A 16,720-nucleotide genomic window follows, 5' to 3' on the forward strand; every position below is an offset into this window, starting at 1 on the left:
AAGACGCTCTAGAGCACCTTGATCAATTTGATCGAGTTTGCGACCTGACAAAGATTAATGGCGTGTCAGAAGATAGCTTCAAGCTGCGCCTGTTTCCATTCAGCCTCGGTGATAAAGCTCACCAGTGGGAAAAGAACCTCCCGAGGGGTTCTATACAAATGTGGGAGCAGTGTAAACTGGCGTTCTTATCCAAGTTCTTCTCCACATCACGCACGGCAAAGCTAAGGAATCAGATTTCAAGTTTCACGCAGCACAACAATGAGAGCTTTAGTGAGGCTTTGGAACGGTTCAGGAGCTATACAAACCAAAGCCCACACCACGGCTTCTCAGAGGCATCCCTCCTGAGTACTCTATACCGAGGTGCCCTCCCCAAGATCAGAAACCAACTCGATACAGCCTCCAACGGAAATTTCTTGGGAAAGGGATAAATGCGGCAATGGAACTAGTGGAGAACCTCGCCATGTCTAATGACACGTATGGAGAGGATTTTGACAGGGCAAACCATTCAGAAGAATCTAGTAAAGAACAGCGCATGGAGAAAGATATAAGAGAGCTACAGAGCAAGCTTGACAAGGTTCTAATGGCTACACAAAAGCCAATACACTTTGTAGGCGAGTTTGATGAGCAAGGGCCGAGCTTTGATAATGTCAATGAAGATGGCCTAACTCAAGAAGAGATCAACTACATTGGGAACCAACAAAGGTATCAGCGGTTTAACAACTTTGGGAAAAATCCAAACCTCTCTTACCGGAACCCAAATGTAGCTAATCCTAAAGCTCCATTTCAGAACAGCTTTCAGCCCAAGCAACAGTTCAGTGGGCAGCAACAGAGTTACAGTCAGCAGAATCAACCGGCTCAAAGCAACACCTTCAACAGCCAACCGCATCAGCATAAGTTTCCACCAGGGTACAATCCGCAGCCGATGGGTAATCAGCAACAGAACCAGGGAACGGCTCAGAATCAGATGGAACCTGACGTTTGTGGGCTTCTTCAACAACTGTTACAAGGTCAGCAACGAGTTGAGAACCAGCACGCAACAACGCAACAGGATATACGGGAGCTTAAGCAGAATCAAGCTTCTACACCATCAAGAGGTCCGGCTTTACCAGGTAAGCCGGAGCCTAACCCCAAGAAGTATGTGAACGCCATCACATTGAGGAGTGGCAAAGAATTACAAGCCCCAACACTTAAAACAAAGCTCATTGAGGACAATGAGAAAATTGGTGGGGAGGCAGCCTCAGATGATGCGCAAGAAGAAAAGGTTTTGGAGAAGGAACCGATCAAAGACAAAGGAAAAGAGGTGGAAAAGACACCTGAGCTTGAAAAGCCCTACGTCCCACCACCACCGTACCAGCCCAAGATACCATTCCAGGGCGTTTCAAGAAGAAAATCCTAGACAAAGCCAAGGTGGTCTTTGAGAAACACTTGGAGAACACGCAACTGACTTTGCCCATCATAGACGCTTTCTGAGCTATACCACAGCTTGGAAAGTTTCTAAAGGATGCCATTCTCAACAAGACAAAGGAGCTCCAGGGTATGGTAATATTGAGTCATGAGTGCAGTGCTATCATTCAAAGGAGGTCTATACCAAGGAAGCTATCCGATCCGGGCAGCTTTACATTACCGTGTGCGATAGGTCACTTGAAATTCTCAAGTTGTTTATGTGATCTAGGAGCTTCTGTGAACTTAATGCCATACACGGTAGCCAAGAGACTGGGGTTTAAAAGTTATAAGCCGGCCAAGATCTCCCTTGTATTAGCTGATAGATCGGTGAGACCACCAGTGGGCTTACTTGAGGATCTGCCTTTGAGAATCGGTGAAATAAAGATCCCGACTGATTTCATAGTTCTAGAGATGGACGAGGAGCCTCTTGACCCCTTCATCTTGGGGCGACCGTTCTTAGCAACAGCAGGAGCGATCATCGACGTGAGAGGGGGTGTGATCGAGCTACACATCGGTTCTGAAACTATGAAGTTCAACGTGAAGAAAATGATGAAGAAACCGACCATTGGAGGTCAGGTCTTCTATGTGGAAACTATGGAGGAGCTAGCTGATGAGCTCCTCTAGGAGTTAAACGCAGAAGACCCGTTACAAGTGGTCTTAACACGGGAACAAAGCGAGCACGGGTACTTGAATGAGGAAAGCGAGGTGTACAATCGTCTTCTGGACCAACCAAAGGAACTTGGAGCTAAGACGAGGTTTCTAGAGCTCAGGAAGAGTGGCCTCGACATTTTAGACATCGGGGAGTCCAAGACTGTTGGGGAGACACCTCGGGGTATCATGGCCGCGACATCTTATGCCGATGTCAGTGGTAAACCGCGCAAGAAAGAAAAAGCCGAGGAAGCTGTTCCAAGGCAATGCAGCTTCGAAGCTGATTGGAACGAGGCTGATGCGCCCCCTGTTGAGCTCAAGCCTCTACCAACAGGGCTCAGGTACGCTTTCTTGGGCTTAAACTCCACATATCCCGTGATCATCAATGATCGCTTATTAGAGCATGAAGAGAGTGCATTGCTTAGTGAGATAAGAAAGTTCAGGAGAGCCATAGGATACTCTTTGGATGATATTAGAGGGATCTCTCCTGACATATGCACCCACAGGATACACCTAGAGGACCAAGCTATGTCTTCTATTGAGCATCAACGACGTCTTAACCCGAACCTCAAGGAGGTGGTTAAGAAGGAGATACTCAAACTCCTTGAGGCATGGATAATTTACCCAATCTCTGACTCAAGGTGGGTATCTCCTGTTCACGTTGTGCCCAAGAAAGGTAGGATCACGGTGGTTAAAAACGAAAAGGATGAGCTTATAGCCCAAAGAACCATAACCGGTCATCGCATGTGCATAGACTATAGAAAACTGAATTCTGCTTCTAGAAAAGATCATTTTCCTTTGCCATTCATTGATCAAATGCTTGAGAGGCTAGCTAACCATCCTTATTTTTGTTTTCTTGATGGGTACTCGGGGTTCTTTCAAATCCCCATAGATCCGCGAGATCAAGAGAAAACAACATTTACATACCCTTATGGCACTTATGCTTATAGGAGAATGCCTTTCGGTCTTTGTAATGCACCGGCTACTTTTCAAAGATGTATGATGCATATCTTCTCTGATCTAATTGAAGAGAAAGTGGAGGTGTTCATGGACGGTTTTTCTGTCTACGGCTCCTCTTTCTCCGATTGTCTCTCTAATCTATCTCAGGTTTTAAAGCGATGTGACATGCACAGGCTCGTCCTGAACTGGGAGAAATGCCATTTTATGGTTCAAGAAGGGATTGTCTTGGGTCACAAGGTATCAGAGAGAGGCATAGAGGTGGACAAAGCCAAGATCAAGGTTATGGTGAACTTGCAAGCTCCTAACTCGGTGAAAGGAATAAGAAGCTTCCTTGGTCACGCAGGGTTCTACAGAAGATTTATCAAAGATTTCTCTAAAATAGCTCAACCCTTGACGAGGATATTGTGTAAAGAGGTGGAGTTTATCCTTGATGATGAGTGTGAGGAAACTTTCAAGAGAATCAAGGAGGCATTGATCAGTGCACCGATTGTCCAAGCCCCTGACTGGTCATTGCCCTTTGAAGTGATGACAGATGCATCAGATTATGCCGTGGGGGCTGTATTAGGGCAAAAGAAAGATAAGAAGCTCCATGTGATCTATTACGCAAGCCGCACCTTGGATTCAGCTCAAGAGAAGTATGCCACCACCGAGAAAGAAATGATGGCCATTGTGTTTGCGTTTGATAAATTCAGGAGTTATCTCGTGGGATCAAAGGTCAATGTCTACACTGATCACGCGGCCTTGAGATACCTTATGACCAAGAAAGATGCTAAGCCGAGGCTTCTCAGATGGTTTTTGTTGTTTCAAGAGTTTGATATGGAAGTGCTTGATAAAAAGGGTATTGAGAATGGAGCTGCCGACCATCTCTCAAGGCTGAGGATCGAAGAACAAGTCCCTATAGATGATGCTTTGCCCGAAGAACACCTCATGCTAGTCAAGTCCTACTTAGAAGTGGAGTAGGCCAACACGATCAAGGAAAGAAGTCTCCCGTGGTTTGCAGATCTTGTGAACTACTTGTCATGCGGTTTAGAGCCACCATAGCTAGATTCTTATCAGAGGAAGAAGTTCTTTAGAGATGTGATGAGATATCATTGGGATGAGCCGTATCTATACATGCTTAACAAGGACCATCTCTATAGACGGTGCTTGACTGAGGAAGAGATCTACCCAGTGCTACAAGAATGTCACGGTTCAGCGTATGGTGGCCACTTAGGTGCATTCAAGACGGTAGCCAAGGTTCTACAAAGTGGTTTTTGGTGGTCGGCTATGTTAAGAGACGCTCAAAGTGTTGTTTCAAGGTGTGTAGCTTGTCAAAGGCAAGGTAACATATCCAAGAGGAATGAAATGCCTCAGAACCCGATTCTTGAAGTAGAGGTCTTCGATTGTTGGGGCATTGACTTCATGGGTCCCTTTGTTAGCTCTTATGGGAATAAGTATATACTCTTTGCTGTCGATTATGTAAGCAAGTGGGTAGAAGCGGTTGCATCTCCAACCAATGATTCAAAAGTTGTGGTAAAGCTCTTTAAGAGCATCATTTTCCCAAGGTTTGGAGTCCCACGGGTTGTTATAAGTGATGGAGGCTAGCCCTTATCATCCTCAAACAAGCGGTCAAGTGGAGGTCTCAAACCGCCAGATCAAAGCCATTTTGGAGAGAACCGTGAGCTCATCTAGAAAAGATTGGAGCAAAAAGCTCGATGATGCTTTGTGGGCATTCAAGACCGCATACAAAACTCCCATTGGAACCTCACCATTTAACTTGCTCTATGGGAAAAGCTGCCATTTACCGGTTGAGTTGGAGTACAAAGCCTTGTGGGCAGTGAAGCTTTTGAACTTTGATATCAAGACAGCTCAGGAAAAGAGAGTTCTACAACTTCACGAGCTTGATCAGATCCGTTTATATGCTATTGAGAGCTCTAAAATCTACAAGGAAAGAACCAAGACGCTCTATGACAAGAAGATACACAAAAGAGAGTTCAAGGAAGGGGACCAAGTTCTGTTATTCAATGATAACACCGGATTTTGACCATTTTTATGGATCACTTTAATATCTTTTACAAGTGTTTTTACTCCATTTCCAAAGGTTCTCAAAGGATTTCTATGTTTTCGGATTTTAAAAGACTTTTCAGGTAATTTGGGATAAAGAGGCACAAATTGGAACAAAAAGACTATTTTGGATAAATGCAGATCGTCAGAACTCTCATGGAGAGACGAAGACATTCTCACCGTCTGATCACCCTCAAAACTGGACAACCTATAGAAGAATCAACCAGCTTTCAAATGCACTTGGTTTGGAGACATTCCAATGGTTGGATCTCAAGATATTCCATTAGCCCCGGAGCCACTCGAAGACGGCCAGCAAGTCACGCGACCGCGGCCAACAGCCCATTTCCCGCGGTCAGAAGCTTCCCGACCGCGGCCAACCACCTAATCCCCGCGGTCACGTCACTCTCGACCGCGGCCATCAAGCTCCGAACTAAAGCCCATATTTCTGAAGCCCAAAGTCATTCTCAACCTCAATACCGGAACCCTAGAGACCATGGAGTATTGAAGACTATAAATACTTGTCATTTAGGTCGTTTTTAGACATAACCCTTCATACTTTACAGAAACCCTTTTCCTTTAGCCGTTTGTATGTGATTTTTGTAGAAGATTGTTCAAGTCCGAGTACTTCAATAGAGAAGCTTTCTTCATCTCTTTTCTATACTGTTTTTGTTACTTTTATTAAAACCAATGATGATGTCGACCTCAGCCATGTCTGAGTAGATCTCGAGCTGGGCTTAGGGTTCCCGAAAGGGGCTCTCATAATCGATTAAGACATTTAGGTTTATAGATCTGGGATTTCGACCTGTTCTATGTTTATTCTTGTTCTTATTGCATGTATGCTTGATTGATCACCTAGTATCTGATCTAGATAGTTAGTGTTGCGAAAGTTTTCATTAAGTATCAGCCCTACATGAAACAGGCGATTTTTCCGTAGGAGTGGAAACCTACCTGCGGCGAGATCGTGAGTATTGACGAGTCTTTTGCAGCTCTTGCGTTCTCTCCCTTCCAGGGCCAGAGTGGAAACCTACTGGTCAGGGTTGCGAGAAACAGTTGGTTATGATCACGACAGTGACGTAGTCATACCGCCGTACTCTAGCTCTAGAACCCTATATATCAATATCCGTCAATCACAATCTATCTACCCTAGTGTTAAAACCGATTATGATCCCTGTAGAGTTCCCAAAAGCTCAGCGTTTTTAGTCATAGTTTACAAACCAATCGATTTTTATTTGCTTATTTAGATCTGCATTTTAATTACTTTAGTTCGATATTTTACTTGCTTTACTTGCTTTCCATTCGATTTTTCTACCTGCTTTCTAGGATAGATTTATTTGCTTTCTTTTGTTTTAGTTTAATTCGTGACAAACAACCAACCTTTAAAAACCAATCTAGTCTAGACATAAAGTTAAAAACCGTAGAAGAATACAAGGCACACAAATCTCCTTGGATTCGATCCTTAAATACTATAACTGATTAGCTGTGCACTTGCGGCTTTCATTTGTTTTGTTAAGGGTAAAACTTGTTCTCTCACGCAGTTGACACTACATCAAGTTTTTGGCGCCTTTGCCGGGGATTTGTTTCGCTGCCTTTTGCTATTTTTCTTGTTTTAACTTCTGTTCTAGACACCTGATCTCTAGTTCTTTCTTAAAGTTTTGCTTAATTATCTTTCCCTTCTTTTGTTTTTCTCTGAATTGCATGAATACCAGGCGCAGACCTGTAGAAAACATTCCAATTCTAGACGAGAAAGACAGACACGAAAGAGAACTTCGAAGACTTAGACGAACGCAAAGAATGGCCAACGACGACCAGCCTGGAGATCCTCTTAACCGAGCTTTAAATATGGACCAAGACGGGTCCGAACATGGAGAAAATGAAGAGAAGGATCAAAGAGGAGGTGATCATGCTCGACGAGATGGAGAGGAGGATGAGGTTCCTCCGAGAAACCACCAAAACCGCGAGAGAGAAGAACGTGAAGACCTTGATGCACACATCAATGCAGCCGATGGTGACCACCAAGGAATGCAGCCGAATGGGCGCGCTAACCGCCCTGTGCAGCCAGCAAATCAACACCGAAGACAAGCCAGGAACCATCGCATAGCTGATTTTGATGCACCTACTCAAATTTTTCAGAACCGATCTGCAATTCAAGTTCCATTTCCGAACCGGAATGAGTTTGAAGTCAAGCCTCAAATCATCTCATTGGTGAAACAAAACCAATTCCATGGAGTTCCTTCTGAACACCCAATGGACCATATTGAGCTCTTTGAAGAAATCTACAGCATGATGAGAACAAACCAAGTTCCAGCAGACTATTTAAAGTGTAAGTTGTTCCCTTTTTCATTAGCAGACAAAGCTCACCGTTGGTTGAAATCTTTGCCTGCAGAATCAATTACTAATTGGGAAGTGTGGAAAACTGCTTTCCTGAATCACTTCTATACTAAGTCAAGGTCGAACCAGTTGAGAACAAAGATCTCAAGCTTTCAACAAGGCCCGACTGAATCTTTCTACAAAGCCTGGGAACGTTTTAAGGAGTATGAACGTGATTGCCCTCACCATGGATTTCCTGGATCAAGCCTGCTGAGCACATTTTACTGAGGTTTGCAACCAAAATACAAACTTTCACTTGATACAGCTAGCAATGGAGATTTTGGACAAAAGACGATAGCCCAAGGAAGAGCCCTCATCGAAAATTTGGCTCAAGCCAATAGCAATGATTGTCCTGAGTACGATCGATCGACGAAGCAAACCGGAATAGACAACAAGGAGACAACCGAGTTGAAGAACATGATGAGCCAGCTTCTGAAGAGCAACAATCGCCCAATCCATGCTTGTGAGACCAACAATGGCGCAGAAGATGAAGGACCTAGTGATATTGATCACATTAATCAAGCCTTTCAAGAAGAAGATGTGAACTATGTAGGAGCATTAGTACCATATCAAAATCGCTTCAACAGTGACTTCAACAACAACTTCCGGAATGCAAATTACAACAATCTCTCTTACCGCAATCCAAATGTGGAGAACTCTCAAGATCAGTACAACCCACCTCAGCAAAAATCCTTCCAAAACAAGTTCCAAGGTGGAAACTTCGGAGGAACAGGACCATATCAACTGCAACAGCCATACAACTACCAAGGTACGGGTTTTAACAATCAATTTGTACAACAGCAAGGAGTCACGACGAACCAGCTAGCTTCACAAATCGGTAGACTTGAACAGTCCATCCAATAGCTCGTTATGACGAACGAAAAAGCATCTAAAGACGTGAACGTGAAAGTTGACTGCATGTACAATGACCTGAACGGGAAGTTTGAAGCTTTATCATCGCGCGTCAAAAAGCAATACATGCAAGTCGCCCAAACAGCCGACTCTATGAAGAGGCAAAGTGGAGTTCTTCCAGGAAGAGTTGAAGATAACCCTAAGAGGTTTTGCAACGCCATAACCACATTGCCCGAAGAAGAGGCCAGAAACGATGGAAAGAAAGAAGAAACTCCAATCTTTGTACCACTGTACAAGGATGTCGATGCCAAGCAGCCACCATTTAAGGTAGCTGAACGATCACCGTTTCAAAGGCTTACAAAAGCCGACGATCCGGGACGTTTTGTTTTCCAATGTTTCATTTCAGGAATCAAATTCACAGACTGCCTGTGAGATTCCGGAGCCAATGTCAACATCATGTCGAAGACATTTGCCGAAAAATTGGGCATAAAAACCTTAAGGACATCGACGATTAAGGTTATTTTTGGAGATTCATCTCAAAAAGATACTGAAGGGGCGATTCATGATCTATAAGTTCTAGTGGGAGACAAGATTGTTCCAGCAGATTTCGAAGTCCTGGAGATGGATAAAGACAAGGAGAGGCCACTCATTTTCGGGAGACCATTCCTAGCTATCGTAGGAGCAGTAATCGATCACGTAAACCGGCATGCTGTTTTCCTCAATGTGGATCGCAGAAGGTACTACCCGACTATCCTAGATGATTTTCCAAGCAAAGGAGACAGGCCAAAAGAGAACGAAAAAGAGAAGCCGAAAGCCTTTGCAAATATCAAAATCATCATTCCACCGGATGCAACAGAAACTAGTGAGGACCAAATCCAGGAGCTGATCGAAAAAACAAAAAGGGTTTTAAACAATGTTAAAGTCCGAAAGAAGAGTAAAGGAAAGAAGACGGCTCCTTTGGGAGAAGAGAAGAAGTAAAATCTCCAGCGACCGGAAATGATAAGGGCACATCAAGTGGAGTGCCATTCAAATCAGCCTGATTCTTCATGCCTATGTCGAGCTAAACGACTTAAAACAAAAGCGCTTAATGGGAGGCAACCCATTTAGGTACTCTTTCTTTTAGTTTCCTTTTCCTTTTTACAATTTATGCTTTCTTTTTTTTTTTTAGTTTCAGGTATTTTATAAAACAAAAACACAAAAAAATCAGAAAATTAGAAAAACCAAGAAGAAAATAGTAGGTTTTTAGCTGCTCGGCCCAGCAAAGACCAGAAAGATGGACAAAGGCCGCAGGAGAAGGAGGCGCGGTCGCGACCGACCGACCCGCGGCCAAGGGTGTATCGACCGCGGCACCGTGAATGTGACCCCGGCTGAGCCCTCAATCACCGCGATCGCGCGTCTCCTGACCGCGGCCGTTGGTCGTTGAGGTGACGACGCGGATTTCCGCCGCTTTTCGAAGTTTTCCGGTGATTTCTGAAGTATTCCCGGTAAAGCCTGTTAAGATTCTCCGTAAGTTTTAAACTTTCCTTGCGTGCAAGACAAGAAAGGTAAGTTCCCGTAAACTTAAAAATTCCCGGAAATTTTCCGATTTTGCTACAAAAACGCTTTTTAAAGAAAGGAAATGCACTTTTTGGATCAAAACTCCTTCTTCTCTTCTCTTCCAAAAGACTTGGAGATTTAGGAGATAGAACACATATTTCAATTCTTAAGCTTTTAAAGAGATTCTTGGCCCAAACCTCACTATTTTTCAAAGCTGATTTCAATTCTGTCATCAAATCTCTCTTTCCAGCAAGGTATGAACCTCAAACTCGCCATTTTTACTTGATTTTAGAACTTAGGGTTTTCTTAAAAAGCCCAAATCTCTGTTTATTGATGGTGGAAATAGCTTAAGAACAATAGATTATCCTTTTAGGTTATCTAAAAATCGATTTTAGCACCTAACTTAAGAGGAATTGAGATTTTTGAAATTTGGATTCTACATGCTTTATAAAAATCAAATTTGGAACAGCAAAATTGATGAATCTGATTAAGTCTTGTGTGATTAGTGACTAGTATTGGGAAATCTTTAGAGTTTACATGGAAATTGCTCATAAAAAATTGATTTTTAGAAGATTTCTATGTTGAGAACATCAAAATTCCGAATCTAGTCATGAACTACTTGATTTCTTTGATTTAATGTCAATTCTGCTTGCTCATAGTTTTAATTAATCTCTTTATACTAGTATTAGTATAACTGATCTTAATGTGTTAAAATCAGCATCCATATTCACTATTTTTCCAAGAATCATTTTGTTTTGCAGAAAAATGGAACAAACCAGATCCCGAAGAAGCCGTCGCACTGGTGACAGCTCTGAGGATATTCCCGATGATGCTACTCTAGGAGAGTACATGCTGAACCAAGCCAGACCGAGAAGAAGAAACTATGTGATGAGATTACTCCAGCACTGAAGAGAAACACGAGCAGCTCCTGAGCCACTACAGATTTGATACATTGGCAGGGAGATAAACCCGAGAGTGGACTATGCAAAACGTTTCAAGAAGCTGAACATCAAACCCACGCCTTGCATTGATTATCATACACTTGAGATGCTTGGAATCAGAGAAGATGTAATCTGGTACATCAATGCACTTAAGCTGAGACCCTACATGGAGCTGAACCTTCCGACTTATCCTGAGCTAGTCCGCGAGTTCTTAGCAACTATTACACTCCACCACATGAAGAGGAGGAACCCCAGAGCATCAGATGGCATCTTGTCATTCTCTATCCGCGGACAGCCTTACTCGCTCACCATTTCTGAGCTTTGTGAGGCTCTTAAGCTTCCATACACAGATGGCATTTACCTTGAAGATGAACCCGATTTTAACTTGTGGAGAGAGATGGGTCATGGAGTCTATGATAGCGGGAGATCCAAGTCAGCCCTTCTTACTCATCCTGCAGTGAGAGTTGTGCACAAACTCTTAGCACACACGATTTTCTCTAGAGCCAGCATGGGATGTGTTTTGAAGACCGAGCTCATTACACTTCAGATGCCATTTATGGACGACCCACGACTTGCTTGCTTTGCCTGGATCATAGCACAGAACATGGTAAAGGTGAAGCATGATTTACATGGTTGCAAGGACGCTATTCCAGCTTACGGGAGTGCTATTACAGCGATACTACAGGCTGTAGGATTCAATTTTTCATCTGATGATCCATTTCCCGATGTCTTGTATGACCTACTTTATCTCTCTCGCGATCACACTATCTATCGAGCCGCTTTCGATCCAGACAGGTTTAATTACAAGTATTGCACTGGCACTGAGGAGCACCGAGTAAGCTTGCCTTCATCATCAGTTCCGAGATTGTGTAACGGAGGACGTCCGCAATGGATTCCGGAACCCGATGATTTTCTGCCATCTGTACCTCGTCCACCATTCACCATTGGCCAATACATAGTGGCCAAGGCAAAGCGTGATGCAGCTGCGGCTCGTGCTCACTTTCATCCATCTGTTTCGACCGGCCACACCTCATCATCTACATCAATGCACTCACACTCTGATCTGGAGCGCAGAGTTTAGAGACAGGGACGACGCTTTGAGCGCGTTGTCACCTTCCTACAGGAGCAGCACCAGTTCGCAGCAGACACATCGGAGGATGAGTGATTGATCAGCACTTCACTACCATCACGATTCTATCATCATTTAATTTTCTTTTATCTTATTTTATTTCGCTTTTATTCACCATCTTCTCAACAACTTTTTCACACTCGGGACAGTGTGATTTAAGTATGGGGGAGGATGTCTATCCGTACTAATCATTTTCTTGCTTTTTGCTTTTGCTTTTAAATTTCAAGTACTTTTTAAATTTTAATACGTAACCTATTCGACATTAAGTATTTTTCAGGAATGTTTGGCGCAAAACTATGATGATTTAGACCTCCACACTTCTACACTATGCATGATAGCTCATTTGTGGTTAGCACTAGACTAGGCGGTAGCTAGAGTACTTGCACTATGAACTCCCACCAGAGGACTTCTGTTCATGGAGATTCTTTCTGACAGGATATACTAGCTCATTTTATTTGACCTTAATATTGACATCTAATTTTCTCATCATTGAATTTAGGCAGGCATCGACATACACATCTAGGACGTCTTTTACCCTCACTTTTACCACTCTTTGTCGTCCTACATGACCAGTTTATCTTTATCTGGTACCATACCCTTAACCCAAACCCTTGTTTTCAATCCTCATGCATTCTCTCTTTAGTTTATATCAGCAGATATGTGCAAAAACGTCAGAGAGAAGAGGAGCGACGCAGTTTTCAGTCACTCACAAAAGAGACTGAATGGAATTGGGAAGGAAGAGTATCAGAAACCTCATAAAGCTTTACAAGACAGATATTAACTGGTAATTTCGTGCTCTCTTAGACTCTATATCTAAAGCTGTTCCCTCTCTTCCAAAAAAAAACGAATGAAAAGAAAGAGGGAAACAAAAAGCCTAATAAGTCTTAGATTGACGAAATTTGTGGAGCAATAAGCAACCACTATTCGTTTAAGGAGCTATGGTTTTGAAAGATTTACAAAAATCTTAGTCTGGGGGAGTTAGGAGAGAACCTGAGGAAGAAGACCAGGAATCTATGGCAAGAAGAAAGAGACTGAAAACTGTGGATACCAACAGCTTCACTCTCTCTTGCGGTTTTGCATAATATTCTGCATCCTCCAGATCTTCAGGTAACCCGTAAACACTTTAAGCCTTACCCCTAGAATAACCCTTTTTTGACACCTAGCCTAGATTGCCTTGCCTAAACTTTTTTTGATGAGAACCACCGAGAATTTTAATGAATGTTAAGAGCTAGTTGACTGGAATTTAGATCTTAGTGCATAGATTTCCGCATGACGGATTAACGGACTAGTTATGCCTGTATTGTGTAGTGAGAATTTTCTAGGCTATTCCCGATTGATGCATACTGATTGATATTGGTCTAGAAGTTTGGTCTCTGAGATTTTGTTTAGTTCCTGCGTTTTCAAACCTCTCGCCGAGATTTAGCCTTTGTTTTGTTTGAGGACAAACAAAAGACTAAGTCTGGGGGAGTTGATAACACCGGATTTTGACCATTTTTATGGATCACTTTAATATCTTTTACAGGTGTTTTTACTCCATTTCCAAAGGTTTTCAAAGGATTTCTGTGTTTTCGGATTTTAAAAGACTTTTCAAGTAATTTGGGATAAAGAGGCACAAATTGGAACAAAAAGACTCTTTTGGATAAATGCAGACCGTCAGAACTCTCATGGAGAGACGAAGACCTTCTCATTGTCTGATCCCCCTAAAAATTGGACAACTTATAGAAGAATCAACCAGCTTTCATATGCACTTGGTTTAGAGACATTCCAACGGTTGGATCTCAAGATATTCCATTAGCCCCGGAGCCACTCGAAGACGGCCAGCATGTCACGCAACCGCGGCCAACAGCCCATTTCCCGCGGTCAGAAGCTTCCCGACCGCGGCCAACCACCTAATCCCCGCGGTCACGTCACTTCCAACCGCGGCCATCAAGCTCCGAACTAAAGCCCATATTTCTGAAGTCCAAAGTCATTCTCAGCCTCAATTCCGGAACCCTAAAACCATGGAGTATTGAAGACTATAAATACTTGTCATTTAGATCGTTTTTAGACACAACCCTTCATACTTTACAGAAACCCTTTTCCTTTACCCGTTTTTATGCGATTTTTGTAGAAGATTGTTCAAGTCCGAGTTCTTCAATAGAGAAGCTTTCTTCATCTCTTTTCTATACTGTTTTTGATTACTTTTATTAAAACCAATGATGATGTCGACCTCAGCCATGTCTGAGTAGATCCCGAGTTGGGCTTAGGGTTCCCGAAAGGGGCTCTCATAATCGATTAAGACATCTAGGTTTATAGATCTGGGATTTCGACCTGTTCTATGTTTATTCTTGTTCTTATTGCATGTATGCTTGATTGATCACCTAGTATCTGATCTAGATAGTTAGTGTTGCGAAATTTTTCATTAAGTATCAGCCCTAGAATGAAACAGGCGATTTTTCCGTAGGAGTGGAAACCTACCTGCGGCGAGATCGTGAGTATTGACGAGTCTTGTGCAGCTCTTGCGTTCTCTCCCTATCCGTCAATCCCAATCTATCTACCCTAGTGTTAAAACCGATTATGATCCCTGTAGAGTTCCCAAAAGCTCAGCGTTTTTAGTCATAGTTTACAAACCAATCGATTTGTATTTGCTTATTTAGATCTGCATTTTAATTACTTTAGTTCGATATTTTACTTGCTTTCCATTCGATTTTTCTACCTGCTTTCTAGGATAGATTTATTTGCTTTCTTTTGTTTTAGTTTAATTGGTGACAAACAACCAACCTTTAAAAACCAATCTAGTCTAGACATAAAGTTAAAAACCGTAGAAGAATACCATGCACACAAATCTCTGTGGATTCGATCCCTAAATACTACAACTGATTAGCTGTGCACTTGCGGCTTTCATTTGTTTTGTTAAGGGTAAAACTTGTTCCCTCACGCAGTTGACACGACATCATTCAACTCGATACTTAAGTTGTTCCCTGAAAAGCTAAGGTCTAGGTTGTCCGGTCCGTTTACAGTTCTTGAAGTGAGACCCAATGGAGCCGTTGTTCTAAAAGGAAAAGAAGGACAAGGCTTTGTGGTAAACGGTCAGATGGTAAAGCATTACTTGGCATCAGAAACAAGAGAGGGAAGCTAGTTCAGTTCCTCTTCTTAAACCCGAAACTGCTTGAAAAGGTAAGTAAAGTCAAACTTAGTGATGTTAAACAAAGTGCTCTTGGGAGACACCTCAAGCTTATCCTTGTACATATTTCATTTTTCATCTTCTTTTCCTTTTACTTGAATCTTTTTGAAGGGTTTGTTAAGTGTTTCAGGTGTTAGGCAGTAAATCTCGCGAGAAAAGAAGCAAAAGGCTTGAAAATACACGGCCTGATGATTTAAGAACAGGAGTACTCACAGCCTCGGTATCGACCCTCGGTATATCCATGCCTTGGTCACCTTATACCGAGTCAAAGCCTGAAAACCTCGGCAAACTCCTCACCTTATTCACATCATGGCCGTGTAGTGGAAGTGAGATCGTGAAATAACTAAATGTAGGGGAGGTCCACGGTGTAAACACCTCGGTGTAATTATACCGAGGAGCAATGTTCATGAGAAACGGTTAAAAACCTTGCTTTGAGGCCGCGACCCGTTTACACCGAGGCCGAGTCACCAAAACCCCCAAGCACCAAGTGTTCTTTGTTAAAACAAGTGCCCTCGGCATGATGCCCTTGGGGTGGAGCATGCCGAAGTGCCCAGTAACAAGAAAGAGCAAAGTCACGAACACTTGGAACACTTAAGTCGAAGAAGAAGGTTTGCGCGACCCATGGGAAAGACTTGAGGGCCACAGAAATTTATGTGTTAGCATGAGCTATAAACCCTCGGCTTGGTACCCTCTGGGTGGAACATGTCGAGGCCGCTTGTGTTAACACGAGAAAAATCAGTTCAGACCGTACGGCTCTCGTCTTACCCATACCGAGGTCGTTTGGATGCTTTGCGCGGCATTTTGAATTTAAACGCTCGGTCAAGGCGAATTTTGGCGCGGTTGATAACACCGGATTTTGACCATTTTTATGGATCATTTTAATATCTTTTACAGGTCTTTTTACTCCATTTTCAAAGGTTTTCAAAGGATTTCTATGTTTCCGGATTTTAAAAGACTTTTCAGGTAATTTGGGATAAAGAGGCACAAAATGGAACAAAAAGACTCTTTTGGATAAATGCAGACCGTCAGAACTCTCATGGAGAGACGAAGACCTTCTCACCGTCTGATCACCCTCAAAATTGGACAACTTATAGAAAAATCAACCAGCTTTCAAATGCAACAGCAGGGAGTCACGACGAACCAGCTAGCTTCACAAATCGGTAGACTTGAACAGTCAATCTAACAGCTTGTTATGACGAACGAAAAAGCATCTAAAGACATCAACGTGAAAGTGGACTGCATGTACAATGATCTGAATGGTAAGTTTGAATATTTATCTTCGCACGTAAAAAAGTTAGATGTGCAAGTCGCCCAAACAGCCGACTCTATGAAGAGGCAAAGTGGAGTTCTTCCAGGAAGAGTTGAAGATAACCCTAAGAAGTTTTGCAACACCATAACCACATTGCCCGAAGAAGAGGCCGAAACCGATGGAAAGAAAGAAGAAACCCCAATCTTTGTACCATTGTACAAGGATATCGATCCCAAGCAGCCATCGTTTAAGGTACCTGAACGATCACCGTTTCAAAGGCTTACCAAAGCCGATGATCCGGGACGTTTCGTTTTCAATGTTTCATTTCAGGAATCAAGTTTACAGACTGCTTGTGCGATTCCGGAGCCAATGTCAACATCATGTCTAAG

At 42.8% G+C, this 16,720-nt stretch overlaps 2 non-coding genes across 2 annotated transcripts; both read right to left on the reverse strand.

Annotated features, from left to right (window-relative positions):
- Nucleotides 1–218: 218 nt before the first annotated feature.
- On the reverse strand, nt 219–325 carry LOC112087673. The gene has a single exon (XR_002900219.1). It is a non-coding gene; the product is annotated as a small nucleolar RNA R71 (small nucleolar RNA).
- A 7,224-nt stretch (nt 326–7,549) lies between these two features.
- On the reverse strand, nt 7,550–7,655 carry LOC112087628. The gene has a single exon (XR_002900176.1). It is a non-coding gene; the product is annotated as a small nucleolar RNA R71 (small nucleolar RNA).
- Between the last annotated feature and the right edge of the window lie 9,065 nt (nt 7,656–16,720).

The sequence above is a fragment of the Eutrema salsugineum genome, unplaced genomic scaffold, assembly GCF_000478725.1.
Source record: "Eutrema salsugineum unplaced genomic scaffold, Eutsalg1_0 scaffold_17, whole genome shotgun sequence".
Classification (NCBI taxonomy): Eukaryota; Viridiplantae; Streptophyta; class Magnoliopsida; order Brassicales; family Brassicaceae; genus Eutrema; species Eutrema salsugineum.